Source organism: Poromitra crassiceps (genome assembly GCF_964638095.1).
Source record: "Poromitra crassiceps genome assembly, chromosome: 7".
Taxonomy (NCBI): Eukaryota; Metazoa; Chordata; class Actinopteri; order Beryciformes; family Melamphaidae; genus Poromitra; species Poromitra crassiceps.
The window spans coordinates 29700120-29708548 of record NC_139628.1 but is presented as its reverse complement, the minus strand read 5'-3'; positions in this window follow the sequence as shown (position 1 = coordinate 29708548).

Here is an 8429-nt window from a genome sequence, read left to right as displayed (position 1 = left end):
AGACTACTATGTATAGGCAAGAAGTTGTGTGGTTATGGTTAAGCAACTAAGATAATAACTTGGTCAAGGGCCAAGGTTACAGAAATGGTTTGGGTTAGGAGTAAATAAGACAAACGTTAGATGTGGCTTACGGTTGAGAAGTACTTTGAACACGCGGGGAATCGAACCACGGCCGCTCCTCGGCAGTCGGCATCGAGGGCAAACGTATACGTACGGGGATCCGCCACCCCGACCATGACACCCTTACAGTGGCCAGCGTTTGATTTCATCATCACACTCCCATAGAGGACACTGCTTAACGCGTCATCATTCAGAAACCACGCCCAAGACGGGGAAAACACAAACTCCTGTCCAATCCTGGCGTTCTCCTATGTCACGTGCATGTTGCGTGTTGCACCAAAAGATCGTATATACGGAAGATGAACACTCCAACTTACTTCTTGACAGCTAGATCTACATTTTTCTTCTCGCCAATTCTCAATGGCTTCCTTGTTTTGCTCAGGAGTACAAAAAAACTTTAACTGGCGATTTTTTACATTTGTTGTCTGTGCAGCCCACCACACAACAGCTTTTAGCTATGTTTAATTCAAGGAAAATGACGCTGGTGTGTGGAAATGAACGGAGCTCTTCCCCGTGATGGGCGTGGCCTATTTCATGCAGTGTCTCTATGGCGTCGAATTCATTTGTGGGAGTGACGAAAAAAATGGTACTGTGTGCATTACAACTGACCCCAGGGGGTCCTGACCAAACGACCAGGAGTTGAAGTGGGAGCGAGTTGGTTCAACTTTATTTATAGAGCACATTTACAACGACGAGTTGTGAATGGTTCTTTCACTTCCTCCATCGGAAGACATTTTCCAGATTAGTCACGATGTCTGTATCTGTGATATTAGGATTAGACACGTATCCCCGGCCGATTTTGTGGGGTTTAACGGAAAAGTAATATCACGAGTAGTGTAACGAATTACTGTTGGCATGGAGTAATAAGTAAAGTAATAATATTACTATTGAGTAGGGGTGTCACAATATATCGTCCCACGAAATTTCGCGATAGTAAAACGTCACGATATGTATCGTTGAGATGAAATCTCATATCGTGAAAAAAAAAAAAAAAAAAAAAAATCTTTTTTTTTTTTTTTTTTTTTTTTAAGTAGACAAAGAAACGTCTTTGTTTGTTGAAGTTCAATGTGTGGAAAGTAGTTCAGTTGAACAAGTCTCTGAAGAGACACATGAGAAGTTATACAGGAGAGAAACCATTCAATTGAGTTTCTGGCAAAACTGTTTACTTGACAGGAAAAACTGAAGATGCATAAAAAATAGACTAAGAAAAGTCTTGTTGTTTGAGTTTGAAGAAAAACTGAAGATGCATAATGAGAATTTATACTGCTGAGAAACCTTTTAGTTCAAAGTAAATCTAAGTGACGGTGTAACTCATTCTATTTCAAGATAAGCCTTATCTCCAATCTCATGTTTTTTCTAGTTGTTATTGTAATAACAATTTCCCACAACAGCATGTTTTGTATTTGTGCATTTCAAATAAAATACTACTTTTCCAGTCATATATTGTCATTATTCAAGTTTAAAAAAATATTGTTAAAATCGTATCGTATCGTATCGTTATCGTGAACCCAGTATCGTGATACGTATCGTATCGTGAACTGAGTGTATCGTGACACCCCTACTATTGAGTAATATATGACTTTGTTAAAGTAACGCGCCCAACACTGATCCCAACCCTCACCTATGGTCATGAACTACAGTATGGTCATGAAGGATGGGTCATGACTGAACGAACAAGATGGTGGAAAATACAAGTGGTTGAAATGGGTTTTCTCAGGAGGGTGGCTGGCTTCTCTCTTAGGGACAAGGTGAGAAGCTCAGTCATCTGTGAGGGACTCAGAGTAGAGCCGCTGCTCCGTGCTGCTCAGGGAATGTCGGTTAAAGGAACTTCCCTCGCCGAAATTCCTCTATTGGGAACACCCTGCAACGTCACCGACGTCAGAGGTGACTTCCTCTGTGCGTCGCCCTCTGGTGACTGATGCTACATTGATAGCCTATCATGTAGGCTATGTAATATTAATATAAAACAAAAACCCATGTTGTTCTATTGAAATGTATGGCACCTGTGAATAAAAGTGATAGGTATTACCCCATACTTCAACACAATAACACAGGTAAGGATCAACACACGTTCCCAGTACAAAGTGTGCAGTGCTTTCGGATTCAAGATGTAGCTACGTAGTTTTGCCCCGTTATACCAAGACTTCTGGACCATTTGGTGCACAACTATTTAATATAAGGTTTCCAGCAGAGTCTGTGGTCAATTAAAACACCCAGGAACTTAATTTCATAAACTCTTTCAATCTCTACATGATCAATTTCTACACGAACGTCAGTTCAAACAGGAGAGACTAGAGACCAAAGAATGAATAAAATAATATTTATTACAATAAAGTGAATGATGCATTACAGAAAGAATGATGAGAATAAGGTATTGTTATTAGTCTTTGGCGGTTAGACACTGCAGGGAGATCTTGAGAGAGCTGCATCAGCCCAGAGCAGCATCCAGATATATCCCCCTGTGGAGTCTAGATACTGGTGGTGCTGGTGATCTCCTTCTGAGGCTCATCATGATGAGACTCTTCCGACTGAAGAATCTGACAGGTCTGCGATGACCGGGAGGAGAGGGGGAGGAGGAGGGTGCGAGACTGACAGCAGCGGTGTTGAGAGTATCGCGTTCTGATTCCCCGGAACCTCAGGAACAAGATGAGCCGGCACAAAAATTTGGCTGGGATGATTGAAGTTTGTAATATAAAAAGTATTTATTATGAAACTTGCTGAGGTACAATACAAAAAATAAATGAAAGCAATAAGCTACAAAAATGCGCTGCTAGAAATATAATTGGAGTAAGAAATTCTCCATTCAAAATGAGCCACACTCAATCTCATCTCCCAGCCTGCATCCAGTTATCTGACAGATGATCTTGAGTGAGACTGGCTTTCAATGTTTCAACATCAGGTTATATCAATCAGAGACTTCCTGCTTCAGGGTATTTTCCCATTGGTTCACATATAGTTCAAACCCCCAAAATGCATCTCATACGTCACAGGCGTACGACTGAAGTACCTTTGTGGTTAAACCATGCATCGCTTCTTGTAAGGCCCCCCATCTATCGACCCCACTTTCCCCTAAAAAGAGCGAGGACAGGAAGTCTCATTTGCACCTGCACAGGATGCCTGTGCAGGTCTGTGCAGTCCTGCAGCCTGCAAAAACACATGCTTCTACTTCTCTATTGGGCTTATTCATAAGGTCATTCTAGGCTATTTATATTTAATATTGGAGGAGTCAGGGACAAAATTGTTGCAATTTCCAACAAGAGGCTGAATGAGACAGAAAAAACGTATTTAAGGAAACCGCCTCCAAGCGATTGGCTTACGACGGGGGTGAGAAGCAATGTGATAGGCTTACACTGGAGGTGTGTGGGGTGAGAGGTGATGAGAGCAGTGATGTGACACTATGCTATTGGTTAAAAGAGACTAGGCGGCAAGCAGCTGATTATTCAATTGAAGCCCGGAAATTGACAGCTTATTATGAGCTTGTGAGTAGATTGAAGAGTGGAGATATAAGAAGTGATCTTAAGGAAGTGTAAAATGCATATTATAGTCTTCCTGACTGAACTTACGTTAGAACTACATTTTAATCTTCGATTCATTTACAAGATGCATGGTGTCATTCCTAAAAGAGATTAATAATATGCAGATTGTTCATGATTGTTTTATGCAGATTATGTAGGCTACTATTATATCTTGATTATTTACCGAATAGTATTATGTAATATTAATATTGTGAACTTTGATGATATTAATTCTTAATTATGAATGGTGCACGGTCGGTCTCGCGCACCTGTTGTCACCGCGGGAAACCTCCACTTCTGACAGAAAGACCAGAGAGACGAGCTGCAAAAATGCCGGAGCCTCAACTCCTCCTCACTGCTCCCCCCCCCCCCCCCCACTGCTGCTCAAGCCCCCAGGAATAGTGCTGGGCTGTGAAGCCATTTGAACATGGTGGCGAAGCTCTATATTGCAAGTCACGTCATGCCTAGCCTGGGTAAACCCATCCCCCACGTGACCTGCTCTCAGACCTGCTCTCAGTCACTAGTGACTGGGAACTGAGAGAGCAGTCACGTGGGGGCTGGGTTTACCTAGGCTACGTCACGCCATGCAGCCCAGAAAGGAAAATTCCCATCCACTGTTAAACCCAGGGGAATTTTTTCCGGGTGTCACTCAAAGTATAAAACGACTCTTTTAATGATCAAATATTCTTTTATGGGGCATTTTTTCTTCAGAAGCCACTAAGAGCCGTATACGGGTATATTTTCTTCTTTGAATACATCCATGGGTGGGAGGGGTGGGAGACGTCATGGAATACGTCACGGCACACATGCGCACTTCGCCTTGGGCCGCATGGTCAGGAAGTAAAACCAGGAAGAAAACCCCCCCATGATGACTTAATGCGCCAGTGAGCAGCCTCCGTCCGAATGCATGGGTGGGTGTGGCTCGTCCCCTATCCAGTTCTTTTAATACATCCATGCTGCTGCTCGGCATCGAGGCGCAATGACTGATGGGAAATCTTGCATGTCAACTTCCGCCCGAGTGAAGAAGTAGCGTTGTTCACTTCTTCCCTACACCGTGCACAGTTCCCTTTGGACACGGACATGTTGGCTCCCTGAGGTTTGGAATCTCGGTTGACTTGGCCGAGTACCCTGTGCAGTCCACTTCGTTGGGATCTACTTGCCAAACGGAATGCAGTCACAGATTAAAGAAAGATTAAAGAGACACAGGAAGAGAGAGAGGGAGAACGAGAGATCTCCACCAAGCCCCGCCCACCCCACCCCACCCCACCCCACCCCGCGATCTATTGAAGCTATAAATACCACTGTGCAATACATAGATCAGGAACATTTGACTCGTCGCCCATTTGATGTCTGGCCAAGGCAACAGGTTTCACTTTGAACCGCCAGGTACAGTCAGAGCGAGCCACCACCTTACAGGCCAGAATGAACGTCAGGTACAGTCAGAGCGAGCCACCACCTTACAGGCCAGAATGAACGTCAGGTACAGTCAGAGCGAGCCACCACCTTACAGGCCAGAATGAACGCCAGAGCCAGGTACAGTCAGAGCGAGCCACCACCTTACAGGCCAGAATGAACGCCAGAGCCAGGTACAGTCAGAGCGAGCCACCACCTTACAGGCCAGAATGAACGTCAGAGCCAGGTACAGTCAGAGCGAGCCACCACCTTACAGGCAGAGGTGTAGTGCTATCTAGAGAAGTGGGGGAACGCACCTATATGGGGAGCACCTGCACCCCCCCCCCCCCCCCCGCACACACCACACGCTAACGTTCACGCAGCCTATTCATTAATTAATCGTTCGGGGCGGGCAATCGCTTATATCAACGAATTAAGGGTTAGGGTTAGGGTTAGGGTTAGCAAACTCACGGATTCCTCAAGTGCTGCAAACCACTGTCACTGACACACGACTAACTTGTGTCCTCTAAACACTGCAGAAGCCCATGACATTTGCAGCTCTGAAACTAAAATAGCCTACGTAGGCTATATGGGCACAGCAGAGCAGAGTCAGTTATCAACACAAACAGCTAAACAATCTCTCAACCAGCGATCACACAAGTTGCACAAGGCAACTGGCATCTGGCGATGCAAATTGCAATGGGGTGATTAACGCTAACTTTTGATTCAACCGCGTTGAAAAGAAACACGCTTTTAACATTGTTTCTTCATGCTTGTAAACTACCTTTTTAGCAGCTGGTCCGAAAAATGAAAGGATGTTTGGCTGCCTTTTTCATCTTTACTTGTTATAGTGAGGTACTGGTGGAAAAAAATATATTTTGATGCTGAAAAAGCCAGTATGTTTCAGCATAGCTTTTATTAAACTGAGGTTTCCCCCGCGCTGTAGCTAGTTAAGGTGGAATGTTTCCTTTTCCTTCAAGCCACGAGTTGATGCTGTGTGAATCATTCAGCCCACCTTAAATATAGTTAAGGTGGAATGTTTCCTTCTTTCTTCAAGCCGCGAGTTGATGCTGTGTGAATAATTCAGCCCACCTTAAATATAGGGCGAATGACAACGTTGTCAAGTTTCACTCGTTTTATTGGCTCGACATGCACACACACACTGACACACACAAAACACCCCTTGGAGAAGTATGGGAACGCCGTTCCCACGCGTTACACCGGGACTACACCACTGCTTACAGGCCACAATGAACGTCAGAGCCAGGTACAGTCAGAGCGAGCCACCACCTTACAGGCCACAATGAACGTCAGAGCCAGGTACAGTCAGAGCGAGCCACCACCTTACAGGCCACAATGAACGTCAGACTTCCACAACTTGGGCTGAATACGACAGGTCCAAGCCTGTCCAAGCGTGCGCATGACGGACTTTAGGATGCAATTTAGCATGCAATCAGCCGCACAACAAGAGAGCAGAAATGGACATACACCTGCATACACACACACACACACACACACACACTCTCACACACTCTCACACACACACACACACACACACACACACACACACACACACACACACACACACACACGAGTGGAAAAACAAAGAGGCCATTATGAGATTGACTTTGATTGGCCCTTCAGCAAATTGGTTTCCATGAGAACAAAACACAGAGCGAGCGAACAGGTGGTACAGTGACCTCACAGAGCAGAGCCACACATCCGGTTAGCTTTTACAACCAGGCGCACACGTGCACACGCAGGCACACACACACACACACACACACACACACACACACACACACACACACACATTGAGAACACAAGAGCTGTTAACGAAGGTAATGCTGTGTAGAGAGAATTTAGATGTTGTTATACCCCCTCTAGCGTAGGGGGCGCTAAGTGCATAAAGCTACTCTTTGTTGTGGGACTTCAGAAGAAGTCTATAAAAGGAAGTGGCTAACAGGAAGAAGGGGTCATTCCCCAGGAGCAGGGAGAGAGAGGGGGGTGAACCACAGTGACTGTGAGACTTTGTTTTTGTAAATAAACCTTTTGTAATACTTTTACCTTCTAGTTGCATTGGTTTTCTAAACTTAGAGTTATAGTCCTCACAACAGTTTGGTGTCCGAAACCCGGTTCGAGGGATGAAGCATGTCAACATATAGGAATATGAATGAATGGGAATAAACAGGATGTGAGGGTTGGGATGGATGATTGCTAGTATGAATGAAGTGTCTAAGGGAGAGTGCAGATGCTGAGGCGGAGCCAATGGAAAAGCCATGATGACATCATTTGAATAGTGTCTGAATTCTTAAATATCTGTTATAAATAAATGATAGAGCAAACTTGTATGGGATGGAGCCAATGGAGACGACAAGATGACATCAATCACGTCAAATATTTGAACTGCTAATGAAATTTATGTTGTATTGTATGTACTTTGTATATAATGTTGAAAAGTGAAGTGTATGATTGTAGTGCAATGTTTCATATGTTATAAGTCATGTATAGTGTCTAAGCTTAGCAATGATAGCATGCTATAGTTGTAATGAGATCCAACAACTTTAAACTGGTAGATTAGGCCAATCTATCAGAAGTATATTATGTAAATAACTTGGATTAGTAAGGAGTCCATCATTACATGGAATGATATAGCAGCAAGGCACATTTCAAATACAGGCTTTATTAAGTGATGTCCCAAAAGCAAAGAGAGGGGGTCGCAGAGGACTTCTCTAGACTGTACACAGACAGAGTTTATAATCTGCATGTATTTGAAATATTTATAAGCCACGGCATTCTAAAGAGAGGAGTACATAGTTGGATTCGGAATATGGCAAATTAAAGTGTACTTCTTTTAACAAGAATGTATATATCGGCATGGGATGATGAATACAACTAAGAGTAAGTTGAAATTCAATATAACAACTTCTAAATAAAATAGTTTTACTGGTAATAAGTAAAAAGAGGAGGGAAACTGTAGAGAGAATTTAGATGTTGTTATACCCCCTCTAGCGTAGGGGGTGCTAAGTGCATAAAGCTACTCTTTGTTGTGGGACTTCAGAAGAAGTCTATAAAAGGAAGTGGCTAACAGGAAGAAGGGGTCATTCCCCAGGAGCAGGGAGAGAGAGGGGGGTGAACCACAGTGACTGTGAGACTTTGTTTTTGTAAATAAACCTTTTGTAATACTTTTACCTTCTAGTTGCATTGGTTTTCTAAACTTAGAGTTATAGTCCTCACAACAGTTGTAACTGTGGTTTTTACTTCATTTCAAAATGGAGTTCTCACCTCACTTTGCTATACCTCAGCTGGCCCGGCAGCCTCATCTGAACAGACGCTAGTGATGCGCGGGTCATCCAGAACCCGCCGGGTCCCGCGGGCTGGCCCGCCCCGCAGGCGGTCTGG